Source organism: Passer domesticus, chromosome 33, assembly GCF_036417665.1.
Source record: "Passer domesticus isolate bPasDom1 chromosome 33, bPasDom1.hap1, whole genome shotgun sequence".
NCBI classification, from domain to species: Eukaryota; Metazoa; Chordata; class Aves; order Passeriformes; family Passeridae; genus Passer; species Passer domesticus.
The window spans coordinates 2,921,496-2,940,536 of NC_087506.1; the positions used below are offsets into that span (position 1 = coordinate 2,921,496).

The 19,041-nt window shown below is 49.9% G+C and overlaps 1 long non-coding RNA gene across 1 annotated transcript; it reads right to left on the reverse strand.

The window, feature by feature from the left end:
- Positions 1–5,203: 5,203 nt before the first annotated feature.
- On the reverse strand, positions 5,204–7,828 carry LOC135288515 (uncharacterized). Its single transcript, XR_010351583.1, has 3 exons — positions 7,619–7,828; positions 6,206–6,420; positions 5,204–5,363 (listed from the first exon to the last, which is right to left on the reverse strand). It is a non-coding gene; the product is annotated as an uncharacterized LOC135288515 (long non-coding RNA).
- Positions 7,829–19,041: the final 11,213 nt, after the last annotated feature.

Genomic DNA, 19,041 nt, shown 5'->3' on the forward strand with positions numbered 1-19,041 from the left:
CTTTACATGGCTTCACAGAGGGTAAATTCATACAGCAGCCAAGCAGTTTGAGAGGAATCCCTGTCCTAAAATGGGATTCCTTCACCCTGTAGAATGCTTCAGTCAGTAATAAAAGGGAGACAGCTAAGGATTAATGATATAGGTCATTTCTAGTCCAGAATGAGTCCAGAAAAAATGTCACCTTCCTTACTGAGCAATACTTCCCCCTAGCTGCATTAAGCATTCCAGCTGCACATCAGCAATTAAGGAGTCATTCCAAAGGGGCTGTACCCAGGATTTGCCAGAACTAACCCGGATCAAAGGGACCAGGTCATCTGATCTCTTCTTCTGCATCAGCAGAATTATTTCTTCAAGTCTCATCTGTCCCATCATGACACAGCCAGAGATGGCAGAGGAACAACAACAGTGTCATTGGGGCTTTCAACTTGAAAGCATTGGCTGAGCCAGATGCACCAGAGAGTGCATTTTGTCTGGCCCAATTCCACTTGTCAGGGATCAGGCAAGGCAGGGAGGGAGGACAAGGCAGAAGGCATCTCCTCCCCCAGCCTCAGCCTGCAACACTGACACAGGCAGAGAGCCAGGGAAGAGATTTGTCATGATGAACCTGCCATAGGTGGCTTTGGGCTCGTGCTGTCACAGGATGACAAACTCAGACCCTGCATAGGATGCATCCATTTGGAAGGCTCCTTCTCCCTGACAGGAAAATTTATAAGTACATTCTGTCATAGGAGGTTTCTCTATTTCTGCCAATACAAAACCAGGCAATGTCCATTAATGTCCATCCCGTCTCAAAGGGTTCAGCTCAGAAAGTGCCCAAAGGAAAGGATTTCTGCTACAAAAGCAGGAGGAAGAAGTGGGAACATTTCTCATTTTGTGCTAAATGCCTTGTTTTCCTTACTAATTGTGACATTAGGAAGGCTGCAGGGAGATAAAAGGCATGTGCAGAATGGAGAGGAATATTTCCTTTTCCTGCACTGCATTTCCAGGGCCACGAGGTACCACTCCAGCTCCTGCCACTCAACACTTCAGACTGCAGGAATTTTCACTGCACTGCCAGAGAATACTCCCAGTGACTGGACTCTGGGAGAGTCCACTGAGCGCGTCAAGCAATTGAAATGCATTTAAAGAAATTTTTAAAAGAATGCGTTTTAATCAAGCTTTGCAAATGTCACCTCTGAGTCAAGACCACAATGGTCATTTTAGGACAGACATGCCCTGTACCTACCTGCATGTTCAGAGTTCTCCTCCTTGCTTCTGCTGCTGGATCTTGGCCTGCAGAAAATGGAGGACAATGAACATGTGAGGAGGTAGAAAGAGAAAGGAGGGAATGGCTGTACCATGAAAGGAGGAAAACCGCCGGAGCATGGGCACTCTGATGAAGGAGGAAATGCAGCACAGAAACACACCAGGATGCAAAAATGATTAATTGTTCTTAAGCTTTCCATTGCAGGAGTCACAGAGAGCTGGCCAAGCTCTGTGTGAAACAATAGCCAAGTCCAGCAGAGGACTCATCTTGAGGTGCTTTGAAGCCCTGCCTCCTCTTCCCCACCACCACCTCTGCTCTTGGCACATTGGTGTTGGCTTTGACATTGTGCTGGGTCATCATAGATCGGCAAAATGCCTAAATACATGGGACATCTGGCTGTGCAAAATAACCACACTTTGGGATGGGAACACACAGGTGAACAGCACACTGCAGCAGCAGCAGACACCTTGGCTTACCTCATCTCCTGGGACTCCTGGGATTGCAGCTGCAGAGAGCTTTGCAGAGAGCCCACAGCACTGCCAAGAGAGGGACTTACTGCCTTGCCTATGGGGGGGATCAGAGGTGGTCCCAATAACCCCTTCTTCATATCCCCTCCACTGGAATACAGCAAGGAAGCCTGTAAAGAGTAGAACACAGTGCTCAGATCAAGCATGCAGCCTTGTCCCCATTCATGCCTCAAGACATTTAGATGTGCATTTAACTGTGACCTGGCAGGAAAAGACAAGGCAAACTGATGGAGCAGCTTGGCCTAGGATGGGGAATGTTGACCTAGGAAAGGGAAGTGGTGAGGGAGATCCCAGGGCACATATTTGGCACCTCTCCCCTTGAGCTCAATTTTCTACATTCCCAGCTGGAATTCACGTATTTGACATCAAAATGTTCTGAGGTGTCACTACCTCCACCTGGAGTATAGGGTGTCATGGGAATGGGTTTAGATCACTATTCTCTCCCTGCCCCTTAGGTACCTCACAGCCAGTGCTGATCTCCAGTCATGTCCCCACAAAGCCATTCTGCAGGAGACCAAAACCTGCTCTTCTCAAGCCCCTCATTTCTTCTGCTGCTGCCCTTCCCTCCTACACTTCCCCAGCAGCCTTTGAGACCAGATGCTGCTGCTGAGCTCGCAGGATGCTCGCTGCTCTCCAGCCCCCACACATCCACCATCTCAGCCTCACTGGCATTTAGGATGTTCAGCAGAGCTCCACGACCTGCTGCTCTCTGCAAGGTCTCTGCCTGCCCAAGTTCCTCCAGGGCCCCCATGCCATGGCCAGGAATGGGAATGGAGGCAGCAGGGGCAGATGCACACCCTTTGTTTGTATCCCATCATTTCTGGACCACCTAAAGAACCAAATCAGGACCTGTTCAACTTCAGTGAGAGGGTCACTTCCTCTCACGGAGACACTGGGCCCTTTCTCAGCAAGGCTGAAATCAAGTATCCAAGCCTTTGATTGGACATTTTGTCTACCAAAACTCTTGTTCATCTGCCTCCTCTGCACCCCATGGCAAACCCAAAACAACTGCAGCTCCTGGCCCTGCTGCCAAGGCAATTGTGTGCCTGGGCTCTGGGCTGCTCTCCCCATGGCCACTTCCCACCCCTTCCCTCTGGACAAAGCCATGCCACAGCACACAGCTGCCCAGAAGCTGATGAAGTCTAGAAATAGCAGCAGAGACAACTGCAGAGGGCATGGCTGTACAAGTCAAAAGCTGAGACAACCTGGAACTGACTTTGCAGGACTGCCTGCTCCAGCAAAGACCTTTTTCCATCCCAACCAGACACAGCTGACCAAAAACACCACCAAGACATAGACATGGCTCACAGATACCCATAGGTTACTAAATCTAGAAGGACAGCTTCTCCAGATTGGACAACTTTAGCTGCTCAACTTTAGCTGCTGCTGGTGTTTTCTCAGCCATGAGACAGAGAAGGAACCACAACAGAGCCCAGAAACCATTCAAAGACCTCTCCTGTTATTGACACATGCTGAGGATATGAAGTCTGCACTCCACAGCCACTGCAGAGACAGCCTGAAGCACAGTGTCCAGCTGAGCTCTTCTTTGGCTCAGCTGCTTCCCTGAGGTCACACCACAGGAAAAGATCTCCAATCTCTGCCTCCAACACATAAACTGAAAATCTACTGCACAGGACGTAGTTTGGTCTCCTTACCTTATAACATTTTTCTTCTGAACTCTGCTCCTGGTGTTTTCTACTGTCATTATCATAGCCAGTGCCAATGTCCTTGTTCTCTTTCTCCATGCTGTACATTTTATTATTGTTAGAAGAAGGAGAGCTGATCCTGATGGGAGGCAATGGCTTTGAGGGAAGGAGCGAAGAGGGACATGGCCGGAAAGACGTGGAGAAAATGAACCTAGTCATGCCTGCAAAGTGGAGGAATTTTCACTGCACCACCAGAGAACACTCCCAGTGACTGGGCTCTGGGAGAGTCCACTGAGCGCGTCAAGCAATTGAAATGCATTTAAAGAAATTTTTAAAAGAATGCGTTTTAATCAAGCTTTGCAAATGTCACCTCTGAGTCAAGACCACAATGGTCATTTTAGGACAGACATGCCCTGTACCTACCTGCATGTTCAGAGTTCTCCTCCTTGCTTCTGCTGCTGCATCCTGACCTGGAGAAAATGGAGGACAATGAACATGTGAGGAGGTAGAAAGAGAAAGGAGGGAATGGCTGTACCATGAAAGGATGTAAACATTCTTAGCGTGGGCACTCTGATGAATGAGGAAATGCAGCACAGAAATACACCAGGATGCAAAGCTGATTAATTTTCCTTAAGCTTTCCATTGCGGGAGTCACAGAGAGCTGGCCAAGCTCTCTGTGAAACAATAGCCAAGTCCAGCAGAGGACTCATCTTGAGGTGCTTTGAAGCCCTGCCTCCTCTTCCTCACCACCATCAGTCATTCCTCAACTGTCATCCTAACTCCCCAATTCTGCTGTCTCTCCTTTTGGAGCCAAGTGGCTCCTACAGCCACACTGAAGCAGCAAGAGCTGCTCAGCTGAGACACGAGACTGTATGGAGGGCAGCTACTTTTGTACAGATGCCAAAGCTTGACTTTGCCTGCTCGTGCCTTAACCTGGTGACAGTCTCATGCTACATGTGGTCAGAGCACTGCTGTCTCCGAGAATGCTATGACACCTCCTGGCTCTTTCAAGAACAAAAAGGCTTTTTCCAACTCAGCTGCTAGGGGAGGATATTCAGATTGCACTTTAAAAGCCCTCCCAAAGATTTCCAATTCAAATGATACTTCTGTGTCTCCTTCTTTATTGTTATCACTCGGATAAGCTTGACAGCTACATTTTCTCTCCCATATCCAAGCCAATATCTTTCCATCAGGTACGGTCCTATAACTCTTGTCTACCACCTTGCCCTCTTTGATCTTAAGCCCAGATCAAAATATTAAACATTGATCAGATTATACATCTATACCCCAAAACTTCTCTGGCATCTCATTTCACAGTGGAGGCCCAGGCACAGAGAAAATATTCCTGATGTTTACAGAAGCAGCACCTGAATTTGCAGACCCCTCTCCAGTAGCCAGTATTGGCCCATACGTAATCTCATGGGTGCAGAAGTTAGCAGTCAAGAATGACAGCATTCAAATATCTGCAGGACCCAGACCCAAGCAATTCACTTCCCAAAAAAGAGCACAACCATTACAAAGGGAATCAATAGCCAAGTCCAGCAGAGGACCAATCCTGAGGTGCTTTGAAGCCCTGCCTCCTCTTCCCCACCACCACCTCTGCTCTTGGCACATTGGTGCTGGCTTTGACATTGTGCTGGGTCATCATAGATGGGCAAAATGGGGAATACACAGAGGTTTGCCTAAATACATGGGACATCTGGCTGTGCAAAATAACCACACTTTGGGATGGGAACACAGAGATGAACAGCACACTGCAGCAGCAGCAGACACCTTGGCTTACCTCATCTCCTGGGACTCCTGGAATTCCAGCTGCAGAGAGCTTTGCAGAGAGCCCACAGCACTGCCAAGAGAGGGACTTACTGCCTTGCCTATGGGGGGGATCAGAGGTGGTCCCAATAACCCCTTCTTCATATCCCCTCCACTGGAACACAGCAAGGAAGCCTGCAAAGAGTAGAACACAGTGCTCAGATCAAGCATGCAGCCTTGTCCCCATTCATGCCTCAAGACATTCAGGAATGCATTTAACTGTGTCCTGGCAGGAAAAATCAAGGAAACTGATGGAGCAGCTTGGCCCAGGATGGGGAATGGAAAGGGAGATGATGAGGGAGAGACCATGGCACATATTTGGCACCTCTCCCATTGTGCTCACTCTTCTCCAAAAGTGGCTTCATTCCCAGCTGGCATTCACATATTTGACATCAAGGTGTTCTGAGGTGTCACTGCCTCCGCGGGCATTTTGGATGTCATGGGAGAGGCTTTATAACTCCTGCCTCTAAGGTACCTCACAGCCAGTGCTGATCTCCATTCATGTCCCCACAAAGCCATTCTGCAGGAGGCCAAAACCTGCTCTTCTCAAGCCCCTCATTTCTTCTGCTGCTGCCCTTCCCTCCTACACTTCCCCAGCAGCCTTTGAGCCCAGATGCTGCTGCTGAGCTCTCGGGATGCTCGCTGCTCTCCAGCCCCCACACATCCACCATCTCAGCCTCACTGGCATTTAGGATGTTCAGCAGAGCTTCCTGCCCTGCTGCTCTCTGCAAGGTCTCTGCCTGCCCAAGTTCCTCCAGGGCCCCCATGCCATGGCCAGGAATGCGAATGGAGGCAGCAGGGGCAGATGCACACCCTTTGTTTGTATCCCATCATTTCTGGGCCAGCTAAAGAACCAAATCAGGACCTGTTCAACTTCAGTGAGAGGGACAGTTCCAGCCAGGGAAAAGGTCTGAGAGCTCTGCTGACAGCACAGAAACTGAAAATTGACCACACTGCACTTAGCTTGGTCTCCTTACCTTATGTCCTTGTCCCTCTGAACTCAGCTCCTCTTCTTTTCTCCTGCCCTCAGCATACCCAATGCCATCTTTCCCATTCTCCTGCTCTCTGCTGCATATCAGGCTTGGCTTGGTAGAAGGAGAGCTCTTCTGGATGGGAGGCAATGGCTTGGAGGGAAGGAGCATAGAGGGACTGGCCAGGGAAAACCTCTTGGCAAGCGGGTAGCCAGACAGGCCTGCAAAGTGGAGACACAAAATATAAGAGAAACCAAAATGCAAACCCAAAGCATCTGAAGCTCCATATCTCGTGGGACACATTCCCTGCAAACTTCTAAACAGCTGCACAGGGCTACATTCTCTTGCTGGCAGACACTTGAGGCAGGCCAAGGGAAAACCCTGACCTACTTCCACAGGGATGCTACAGGAGCACCCTGGCCTCTGGGCTGCCCTGGGACAGCAGGGAGCCCAGAGCCCTGTGCTCTCCAGCAATGGCTCAGCTGCACATGCACCCTCCTGCTCCTCTCCCTGCCCCACAGCTGAGCAGCCCTCCAGCTCCACAGGCACTGGCAGCAGCACAGCTCATTGCAGGGCCACATGCAGGGCACAGCTGTTCCCTGGCAATGTGCACAGGCTCTCTGGGCTGCCACAAGACCCTTCCTCCCACCTGAGATTGGCCCAGCTCTACCCCCTCACCTCTGTGTGAGGCTGAGCCATGCTCACAGGGGAAGAAGTGAGTTAGGTGAATTCCCACCTTTATCATTAACATATCTAATGGGTGTGGCACTCAAGGGGAAGAATTTTTAATTTTAGAGAAAATTTATTTGGGTTCATTTTTCATGGAACTAGCCTGCATTTAATTCCTATGAACAGTATGGAGCTGGGAAGTCTGAAGGGAAAAGGCGAAGGCTCCAATGATAAGAGGAGAAAATATTCCTTCTTCAGTCTGGCCTGTGAATCCACAGGAAAAACCCACACCGCTGTGACTGCTATTTCTGTAAACCACCAAGTCCTGTCAGCAACAGGCAGGCCTTATTGGTGTTTCTGTAGCACTGTAATACCATCCTCAGGGTTGGACCTGACCAGCAAGCAGAGGAAGAATGGGAAATTTATCTGTAGTGAGACCTGACATTGATGGCAAGGAAAGCAAGAGGACTTGCATCTCATGACCATGTCCAGTCTGTGCTCAGCTGTGGCCACAGTCCCTGTCCTGGCTGACAGTATGAGTGATTTGGCTGCTGTCAAAAAGGAGAAAGCAGAGTAAACTAATGACAGAATGTTGTGATGCCATGGGCATCCTTGTAGGATCATCTGTATCTGTCAGCCACCTACTCTGACCCAGAGCCAGCACTGACCAGCATGGAGCAGTTTTCCCTGAAATATGGTGGGATTGTTTTTCCATTTGGCTTCATTCTTTCAGCTCCTTCCTATGCTCACCTTTTCCTTCAGAGGTTTTTCCTTTGCCAGTAAACTCCATCTTTGAACCCGTGCTTCTGCCTGGCAGAAGGATCTGGGTTTGAATTTGGGAGCACTCTCAGTGTAGCCAGCGACAGGAGCTTGGTGCCCAGCCTCAGAACAAGGCCGGGTGACTCCGATCGCCAGCGCTCGGCACAGAGAGGCAGAGCCAGACGCGTCTGCTGCCGCTGCGGCCGTGCCAGCCACAACCTTCACAGCCTTCACAGCCCCAGCGTGGGGCTGCCCCTTTGTGACACAACAGCCCATGGGGCTGCCCCTTTGTGATGCACTAGACCGTGGTTCTCTCATTTCCATGGCTGCAAAACCCCACCCCAACTCCATCCCTTTCCCTTCCCTTCCCAAGGGCAGCCAGCCTTAAGCCCAGCCTGGCCACAGCTGACGGTTTCACACTGTCTAGGAAGTAAACCCTCTCCAAAGCTACTTTTCAAGTCCTTTATTTCTGGAATTCCCACTCAGTTCTGGGTTGCAGCTGGTTGGTGTGGGAATTGGTTAATTTCTCTTCACATCAAACAAAGTGCTGGGACACAAAGAATGGCACCAGGCGGTGGAAGTTAAAGCAGCTCTGCACTCCCCAGTAGATGACCCCACAATTCAGCTGGCTGATAGCTTTAGGGAACTAATTGACCATCCAAACATTCCACTTTTGCTCTGCTTCATTGTTCCAGTGGTTTATTTCCTGCTTTCTTGATTGCAGAGACACCCAAACCCAACATAAACATCATCTTCCTCAAAACATTTCTGACCCTGGCAGTTCCTGATAATTCAAAATTTTCTTCATAGAAATAGCACTTGGCAGGTCATTCTAAAATACTCTCCAACAGAGCAGATAAAACTAATCATCCTTGATTTGGCAGAACTAAGCCTAACCCACGGGACACGTGGGTCTGATCCCTTCTTCAGCATCTGCAAAATTATTCTTCAAGTCTCATCTCTCTTATCTATTCAAAGATCTCTGCATTAGATGCCCCCAGTGTTCAGTGGGCTGACATGATCAGTGTATCTGTAGGGTGTAAATTGGCCATGCAAAGTTCCCCATTGTTGTGCAAGGGGTTTATTCCTGCTTTCTTTCCTGCAGACACACCCAAACCCAACATTACAACACCTGCCTCAAAGCAATTCTCATTTGGACTGTCCCTGAAAATTCAAACCTATACTCAGAGTGTTTCCCTGTCCCCAGGGACAGGCTCCAAGGCTGGGCTCTCTCCTGCATGGAATGAAGAAGAGCTGCTGCCCTTGCCAGCGGCTCCAGGGTCTTGTGGTCAGTGCTTTGAATGCAGCTTTTGTACACACACTGCCTCTCTGGGCCAAGCAGCATTCCGGGACATTGGCAGCACCTCTGCAGGCCAACATCCTCCAGGCACAGCTGCAGGAACGAGATTGCAGCAAGTGCTGGCTGAAGGAGTCTCCAGGCTGCAGCAGCCCTTCACCTCCAGCGGAATCATCTTGTGCTGCCGTGGGAAAAAGCAAAGGGGGTGACAGGCTCTTTGCAGATGAGGGTCTCCTCCAAGTGCTGCTGCTCGCTGGGCTGATACAGCTGCTGGTGCCCTCCCCTGCAGATGTACCAGGAGCCTGTCTGGAAAAATAACACTGCCAGTGCCAGTGCCAGCCACCCATCCCTGCCATGGCCCTGCCCGCAGGGCGTCCTGCCTACCAAACTGCTCCAGTCAGGTGATGTCAGACACCATCAAAATACATTCAAACTATGCATTTTACACATTCTTTCCAAATCGTGACCATGCAGTCCACATGCTGGAGGCAGACTGCTCTTGGCAGAATGGGGGAAGCCCCAGCAGCTGCTCTCCCCATGGCTGGATGGCCATGGCAGCAGAGCCAAGTCTCTCACCGTGCCCACTGCTGTTGGGACCCAGTGCTTTGGACATGTTCTCACTGAACTCAGGCTTCTGCTACAGCAGTATTGTGCCTTCACACATTTGATAACTAAGAGTTGGAATGGTAAGGACTCCTTACAAGAGCTACCAAAAAAAAAAAAAAAAGAGGAGGGAGGGGGTGAGTGAGTTAGAATAGTTTGCTCCTTTTTAATACAAGCATACCTGGATTGAAGCAGGGACACTGGGCTAATCGTACTGGGGACTGGTTTGTAAGCCTTGTCTCTAGCAATTCCCACCAGTCTGCAAGCATTTTTTAGTAGAAAGGGGTAGATAAATTTTACTGCACATCCATGAGTAAGTTGAAGACAGAACTCCAAGTACAAAACAAATACTCCCAAATTGGCCACCCATGGGGAAAGGAAGAAGAAATGCAGGTGAAACAAGTGCCACTGCAACTGAATTGCCTGCATTCATCCCATGGTCCAGCCTTTGTGGACAAAAGCACTTCAATTCAAACACACAGCTTAAGAGCAAGGAATTCAAGTGTTTTGAGAGCATTTAAAACCTGATTCCTATTACTTTCAAGGAAAGGTAGATGCTAAATTCCTTAAAAACACAAATATGTGTCTATTTGGGACTGCATCCTTCAAAGCAGGAATGGAAGTTCAGAATTGCAGAACTGTTTCCATTGGAAAAGGCCTTTAAGATCATAGAGTCTTCCCAATAACCTGACATCACTAACACTGCCAAGGCAACCACAAAAGCATATCCCAGGAAATGTTGGGAGATGAGACATCTTTCTTGTCTCCTTTGTCTCCCCAGGAGCCCCTTGGCAGGAGAAATGCCCACATGGGCTTTATCTGACTCCTTTCCAACCAGCCTTTCCCTCACTCCCAGGTCACATTTGCTCTGCAGGCTTCACTAGCTCGTTCAACCCAGAGGAGCTCTCAGAGGAGAAAATGCTGCCTGGCGTGGGGCTGTCTGATCCCTGTCCCATCTTGATTCCATCTGCCCCATTCCCTCACGCATCAAAGAGACCGAAGGATCCCCCACAACCCCACGGTACTGCAGCAGATCCCTGGCACGTTCCCTCCTCCGCTCCTTGGTGGCCCTGGGGAGGCTCCAGAGCCCTCCCTGTGTGCGGGACAGCTGCTGCAGCACCGCTGCGCCTGCAGGCCAGCAGCGCCCAAGGAGCAGCTGCGCAAGTTCAGAGTCTGAAACAGAATCCTCAGCGCACACAAATGACAACTGGCATTTCAGGGGCTGGCAGGAGAAGCTAAATCCATCTGCTCGCTGCCCCTGCTAGCCATGGCCACGGTGATGCAACTGGAAGAATTGCCCCTGCCCAGGAAGCTCTCAGGTAGAAGAGAGGAGCAAAAGCCACGTGTTTCTGAGCTGCTAGCTCCCAGTGCCTCAGGTTTTCCTTCCAATTGCTAAAGGGTTTGGGCTATTTTTACTGTTTCAACCCTTGTTGTGCACCCCTGTGAGCAAGTAAGAACCACAAACCCTCTCCCTCAAAGTCTTGAGGTAGTGACAAAGCAGAACTTGTTCTGGTGATTTTCTCACTTTTAAAGGAACTTCTAAAAGAACTAAAAGAACTCACTTCTAAAAGAACTAAAAGAACTAAAAGAACTTTTCTCCTGGTGATTTTACAATCCCGTGCAGACTCTGACAGCAAACCCATGCTGTAGAGGAAAGATTGACCTTGGAATTGTAGGGCACTTTCTGGGTGGGTGTTTGTCTTGGTTTGACCCGGAAGTGAGTTTTTGGAAGGGTTATGGTCAAACCAATCAGTGGCCAGATTTGAAATTGGCACCTGGTGTGGCCACTGGGATTTGGATACGCCTCTGAGAACACACAGTGGTTAAAAGCAGAGCATTCGGAGAGAAACTCCGTCTTTGGAGTCCGGCAGGCAGGTGAGCTGGTCTGACGTCTTCCCCCTGCCCAGCTGCGTCTGGGTGGTGGAGGGGAAGGCCATGCGGCCTGTGGGGAGAGAGGCTGGAGCCCCTGCAAGAGACAGGGGTGGAGGAGAACTGGGACGGTTTGGGCAGCCCCCCCGGGAGAGAGTGATAGAGTCTGTGCTGGCTTGGAATTTGATATCTCCTGCCGGCACCACGGCCAGGAGGAGAAGTGCGGGGGCGCAAGGTGCCCAGCCTCTGGGAGACCGGGCTGAGCTTTTAACTCTTTTAGTATTGAAACAATGGAAGCTGTAAAAACACTGATCCTCCCCAGCTGTGAGTTTAGAGAGGACGGAGGATAAGAAAGAAGAAAGGGTTTGAGTAGTTGAAGGAAATGCCAGCAGATGCGAGTACCTTAGATGGAAGAGATGATTGGAGTGGCTTTATCTGAACTTTTCTCTCACATAGCCACGAGCGAAACAAATTTCTTCCAATAATGCAGAGACTGCACCTTGAGAGAGGCAGTTGGCCGGAAGCCAAGAATGATAAGGCCGCGAAGAGAAATAGAGAGAACAAAGACAAAGGGGGAAAGTGTGGTGGAGCCCTCTGCCTTCAGCGAAAGATCTCTGTTCCTGAGACCCAGACCCCAAGAGAATAAAAATACAGGGGGGACAGGTGTCCCAAATGGTAAGAGGCGGCCACTTCTTAAAACTGGGTGATGCATTCTTAAAAGGACCTAAGGAGCAGTTTGGATCCATGGCCGGTAGTGAGAGCGCTGGACATAGGAAGAAAATGGTCACCACAGCAGATTCTCTCGGGGTGGCTGCCACATGTGACACAGAAGCACAAGAAGTTCCAACTGTGTTTCCGAGAAAGGACCATGGTGCTAGAGGGAGAATCCTCTCCCCTGATGAACTGGGGGAGCATGTGTGAAGGAGGGTATTGGACTGAGATTTGAATGTTAGAGGACTAGGGGGAGGAGGAGTGTTTTGGGAGTGTTCCATTGTGGATTGTTGTGTCTGTTTTTTTCTTTTTCCCTTATGTTTCTGTGTTGTAGATTATTCAAGTGTTGTGTTTTTCCCTCCATCCCCAGGTGGGAGCCTGCTTTGTTCTGTTTCCGGGTCACATCTCACAGTAACCATTTTGGAAAGACATCTTTCATGGGGGCCCTGGCATTGTGCCAGGGTCAAACCATGACAGGCATAAAGGTGTCACCTCTTGTTCTTCAATGAAGTACTGCTCAAGTTCATTACTCAGAGCTCTAATTTGCATTCCCTTTAAAACCTGCTTAATTAGCTGCTATTCTCTGTTACTTTACCAAATGTCCCTTTTTTCTTGAGCCTGTGTCTTTTTTTTTTAGACAAGTCTCAGTACTCCATTTCCAGCAAAAGGTGTCACAACAACTCTAACATGGAATCATGACACACCAAGTGCTGCAATGATGACAGTGACTGCCACAAATTCATTTCACAGCAGCCTCCAGTTTGGGAGCCAATCCCACCAGGAAGAATTTTCTCCTTTCTGCCTCTCTCCTCCTGATCTTTCTATCAAGGAGATTCCTGATGGTTGGATATCAAACCCAACACTGCCAGACATTCCTGTAACATTCCTGCCCTAGAATAGCCCAGGTTCCTCCCTGGCCAGCAAGCAGATAATCCAAGGCTGTGTGGTTCTGCAGAGCCTCATTTGTGTTGGTTGGAGCTCACAGTATGTGCTATTGGACATTTTCACTGCATCACTTATTATTTCTTGTAATAATTGATTTAGCTCTAATATAAATTGGGGGCAGCCATGCACAGCCAGGGGTTTCCGTTTCCCCAGTGGGCCATTGTTAAGGGCTTGGAGCACATCTGGGAGATGGGTTCTCCATGGGGACAGGTTCCCATCTCCTCATTTTGTCAACTGCTCTTTTAACAACCCCTTCACCTGTTCAATCAATCCTGCAGCTTGTGGATTGTCTAGCACATGAAAAACCCAGAAGTCTTAATGTCTTTATTTCTCACAGTAATAGAAAAAGCACTCTGCATCACAGTATCAGCAAACCCTATAAAAATACCCAATTTCATCCTGTCCTCCTTTATTCATTACACACAATATACAAAGTTTACCACTGACATTTGGGTCGTGGCCAGTCCTTTTCTGTAGGGTATTTAGTGTTACAGTGAGCAGCCAAAGCTAACAAATTACAGTTTTCAACATTATTTCACATTATCCATTTTTTAATGGGAAGAGGAAAACAACTTGTGTTTTTGGGAAGACGAGGGTGAATTTTGTTAATGACACATTGGAAACAACACCAACAGAAGGAAAAACTGTTGTTGGAACACTCCCACATGAAGTGACAGAAAAAGGTTTGTGTCTTGAGCTCAGGTTTGTTTGTGTGATATAATAATATTAATATTAATAGTAAATAGTTTCACTTGCACAAATGAACCTGACCTCAAGATTTAAACTTTCCTCTGTCCCTCTATGTGGGAGCATTCCAAAACCAATTCTTCCTTCAGTTGGTGCTGTTTCCAATGTGCAGTTAACAAAATTAATCTTCGTCTTCCCAAACCCACAAGTTCTTTTCCTTTTTGCATATGCAATTTTTGGATGCATTTTAATACATCTGGCATTAAAAGACTTTTAAGTGCTTGCTCACTGCTCCAATCTCTTTTTAGGGCATGGTTTCTGTTTTACCAAGAAAAAAAAGGAAAAAGAAAAGAAAACCAGGAATTTCTGGCAGGACTGATTCCTCATATTTACATTTCACAAGTGACATTTTGCTCTGATCTGGCCAGACTCTGCCAGTTTTGTTTTACCAGTGGGCAGGGTCAGCACCAAAGACACAGACTCCAACTGAAGGAATCAGTGTCATTTACTGCAGCTCAAAGCAGCAAAGGATCACAAAAGGAGCAGCTCAGCAATGCACTCAATCATCAGAACCAAAGATTGCCTGCAGTGATTAAGAAAGATCCAGCACCATTTACCCTCAGCCTTTACCATCCCCCAGATCCACACAGCAGCTGGGGGAAGCTGTCCCAGCCAAGGGCTGCAGAGCCACTCCTGGACACTGGGAATTCCTGCAGGTGCCTCCAGCCACAGGTGAGGCTCCAGCCTCGCTGTGAGAGGGCCCAGCTCTGACAGTGCTGAATGAACAAACTGACAGCACTTCTAGTGCGGGAACATCTGGTTTCATCCTCCTCTTGGGTTCCTCCCAAAGCCTGGCCAGGGCTCAAGGAGGAACCAAGGGAGCTGACTTTGATCCTACAGCCCCAAACAAGGCCAGATGTCAGATTTCATGGCCTTGTCCAGCTTCTAAATACAGAAAGGTCAATACATATTTCACTAATAAGTGGCTACATCTATCACAGTGCTAATGACCATGCATATTTCATCAGTGAGCATATACAAAGATAACCTTTGGTTGGAAGGTTCATCCAGAGGTCACCTTTGGCTCAGGGCCTGCTGCTCAGGCCTCACTCAGGGCTGTTATCCAGGCCTTGGCACTTCAGGGACATGGTTTAGTGCTGGGCTTGACATTGCTGGGTGAACAGCTGGACTGGATGAGCTCAGAGGTCTTTTCCAACAGAAATGATGCTGTGATTCCATTATTCTATCCACTGCATTTAGCTAGGTCTATTTGAGCAGCATTACTTTGCTCTAAAAGTTCCCTCTTGCTCAGCTCCTGTGGCCTATGGCGGCAGCTCCTTCAGCTCCTGGTGCTAAGCTGCTCATGCTGAACGAGACGACTCGGAGAGTTGAATACAGTCCATGCAATTCCTTCTGGGACACAGAGAGGGGAGGGTGTGGAAACAGGAGCATTGTTTGGTATGGCCTCCTCTCTGCCCTTCATGCCTTTCAGCGCTGTGAACCAGCCAAGAGCTTTCTCCAAGAGTGCAGTGAAGCAGCTGTTCCTGTCCCAGGTCTGGCTCTCTCCAGTCTCTGACTTCGCCTGGTTTTGTCCCTCTTGCTGTGCCCTCTCTTCCCCCAAGGCTCAGTGGCTGCTGCCCAGGACTGTGGGACTGGCTCAGATCCAGTGGTCGAGACTCTCCTTTCTTTGCCCTTGGAGCTGCCTGGGCACAGCAGCCTTTTCCATCTGGAAGCTCCCCATGGACTGGGAGTCCCCAGCTCCGTTCCTTGCACAACCTCCAGGAGCCCAGAGCTGCCATCTCAAGTCCCTGCTGGCACTGGGGGCTCCCAGGTGCCTCAGGCTGCTGTGACACCGCTGCACACGGGAGGGAAGAGTGGCAGGGGCTGTCCTGAAAGTCAGCTCCATGTGCTGCTGCTGCTGCTGCTGTGGGGTCATTTGTCCAGCCCTGGCCCAGAGTCAGGGATCAGATCCAGGCCCTGCTGCTGCTCCCTCGGGATCAGCCCCAGTTTGGGTGTTGCTGTCAGGGCCAGCAGGAGCGGTGGCTGGAGCAGCAGGTGCTGACAGTGCCCCAAGCCCTGGGGCTGGAGGGGTCCCTGGGCTGGGCTGGGAGGGAGCTGCCCCTTGTTCTCCCTCTGCCCCAGGCAGAGCTGGGCTGGGCACAAGTGGGGCAGCACAGCCAACAGGGAGTCTGCGAGTCTCTTCCAGCTCTGGCTGCTCAGAGTTTGGGCCTTGGAGCCTCAGGTGGCCAAAGGCAGCTGCTCCTGGTCCCTCTGTGTGCCCCTGTGTTCAGCAGTGCTGCTCCATCAGTCTGTGCCCAGCAGTGAGGAAAAGCCTCAGTCCTGCAGGGCCAGGAGCTGCCGGGCTCTGCCTGAGCAGCTCAGCCAGCAGGAAGGGAGCTGCTCCACACGGGAACCAGGAGCAAAGGGCTGCAGCACCTCGTGCTGGGGCAGAGCCCAAATTCTGAGAGGGAATAACAGAGTTATTCATGTGCATTGGTGTGTCAGCACTGCAGGTGCTGTGCCTGCAAACACAAGGTTCGAGATCTGCAAAAGAATTCTGCAGCTCTTGACTGGATCAGGATGTCAGCAGTGCTGAACTCCAGCTTAGTCCAAATGAAACACATCACACCTCTGCTCATATCTGCTAGATAATTTTCTTCAGGGTGTCCATAGAAAAGGAAACAGAGGAGGAGCCTAGATTTTCATTGTTTATCAGAAATATTTCTCATTTTGCTGTACATTCCTTTTGTAGGACGACTTCTCTGTTAAAAACACTGGACAAAAAAGGAAAGAAAAAAATATGAAAGATAAAACCAAAAATACAAATGTGTACTGAAAATCATCAGTAACTTTGGATTAAGAGGCAACTGATCTTTTCAAGAAGATAAATCAGTTACTCTGTAAATGTTCTGATGGCATGGATTCATCTTACTGACCTCAGCATCCCTTTTTAAAACATTCAGGGTTTTGTTTGCAATATTATGTTATTTTAAATTGTGATTGAATCAATAGGAAATTGAAAGATCTATTATGCATTTATGCATTACTGTGTCTTGAGTGTAAAAATATTGCAGTTTGAAATTTGGATTTAAAGTGCTGCAAATGAAAGTTATAAATCCCAATAGATTGTGTGACAGCAGCTTTTCCTAGAGGATGTACAGCACTCCAAGGACTTCATCAGTGGGTTTGGGGGTACTTGGACCTTTGTCCTGTGCCACTCTGAGAATGTCATAGAATGGAACTTCACCTGCCACCAGCCCAGGTCACCCTCTGCCACCAAAGCTCCTTGGACCTTGTGTCCCCCAGGCAAGCACAAAGTGTTTGAGCTGCTCCCCCTTTTGCACAAACCCACAGAGAGCTGGCATTTTTCAAAGTCTCATGTCTGCATTGGGCCAAATTCCTAGAGAAGCAGCAGCCCATCCCAATGAATATGGCGAGTTATGTGGATGGTTGTGAGCTCCACTTCCTACCTAGAAATCCTGAATCTGCTTCTGAATGCTGCTCCTTCAGCTCTTGGACGCCTTCTCCCACAGAGTAGGGAAAAAATCCCCTGGCCACCAGTTAAATGGTGAGTTATGCTAAAGTTACTGCACTGTGGGAAACCCCTATCCATCCATATCCTATTAATATATCCATACCTGGGGGTGTGCATGGTTTTGTCTTGTGTACAAAGGAAGGAGTGTGCAAGCAACATGACTGACACTTTCACTGTCCATGTTCATCCCATACCCATGGGTACAGAGACATTATGGAAACCCTGGCACAGACAGAGCCTTCTGTCCATGGATACAGAGACATCCAAGAGCCCCTGGCACACACAGACCCTTCAGTCCATGGATGCACAGACATCCAAGAGCCCCTCGCACACACAGATCCTTCTGTCCATGGATGCACAGATATCCAAGAGCCCCTGGCACACACAGACCCTTCTGTCCATGGATACAGAGACATCCAAGAGCCCCTGGCACACACAGACCCTTCTGTCTCTGGAGGATGGAGCGTGGTGGGTGGGGGCGGTTGGTGGGCAGCGAGTCCCGGACAGCAGGCCAGACCCGGCTCCAGCCCTGCCAGGCCCTGCCAAGGCTCAGTGCCAGCTCCTCTGGAATGGGAAAGCCCTTCAGCATTGTCCCTGCCCAGAGGGGCAGTGCTGGCCTGGCAGCACAGGTTGTTTTCCCCTCAGGCTGCAGGAGATGAGAACACAACACTTGCCAACACTGAGTGCGAGGCACAGCTGCGGGTGCTCCCCATGAACCTCAGCTCTGGGAGCACTGTCTGCCCCAAGCTCCAGGGGCTGCAGTGGGAGCCCGGCTGGGCTCTGCCCCGGGGCCATCCTGCAGGGACAGCTGGAAACAGGGAGCATTCAGCTGCCACAAACAGCCAAGCCAGGGCTGCAGGGCAGCTGCTCCAGCCCGGACTGCACTGCTGTGTGCTGTGCTCTGGGGCTGGGGCTCCCCACACAGGGGACTGGACTGGTGTGCCAGAGGAGACAGAGAAGCTTCAGCTTCAGCCTCACTGAGGTGGCTGTGTGGGCTGGGAAGAGTGGGGAGGCTCAAGGGGATTCACAGAGCTCATCCTGCTGCAAGGATGAAGAAAAGGGAGTGGGAACTCAGCAGTGAAGAGAGCTGAGGGCTGGAGAGTGGCTCTGAATGACACTAAAATCCCACTGGACCTCTGAGACATTGCTGCTCCTCAGCCAGTGACAGCACGAGTCCCTAAACCTGGGGTTCGGCCTTCCTTGTGGTCGGGGCAACACGGAAGGCCAGCAAGTAAAGGAGACTGCGATGGGCTGGGAATTCACTGGGGGAAAAAAGGGAGCAGTTGAGAAGTAAAAGGCAGGTGGGGGAGAGAACTGTTCAGAGAAGGGCTGAGCTACATCTTGAGCAAGCTGAAAAATGTCATTTGGAGTCATCCCAGATTGATTTGATTTCAAAAGGTATTGAACAATTTTAATTTTTGGGAGGTGTCATGTTTTCCCTTGGAGGTGTCCACGCTGCAAACTTGAGCTGCGTTGTCAAAATGCTCAAGCAAGTCTGTGCTGCAGGTGACACCATTTCTTCTTTGGCTGATTCCAGCCCGGTGCTGAGCTCCAGCAGAGCCCTGCCAGAGCCCAGAGCAGCCTCAGCATCCGCAGAGCCCAGCTGCAAGGAGAGAAAGCAGAAACTGCCCGTCAGCTGAGGGCTCCTGTCCCGTAGTCCCAGCTGCCTGCAATGCCCAGGCCGTGCTGGCTGTGCCCAGAGCTGTGCCCAGAGCTGCCCATCAGTGCTGCCTTGGGAAGCAGGGCAGGAGGGCAGGACATGTGCCC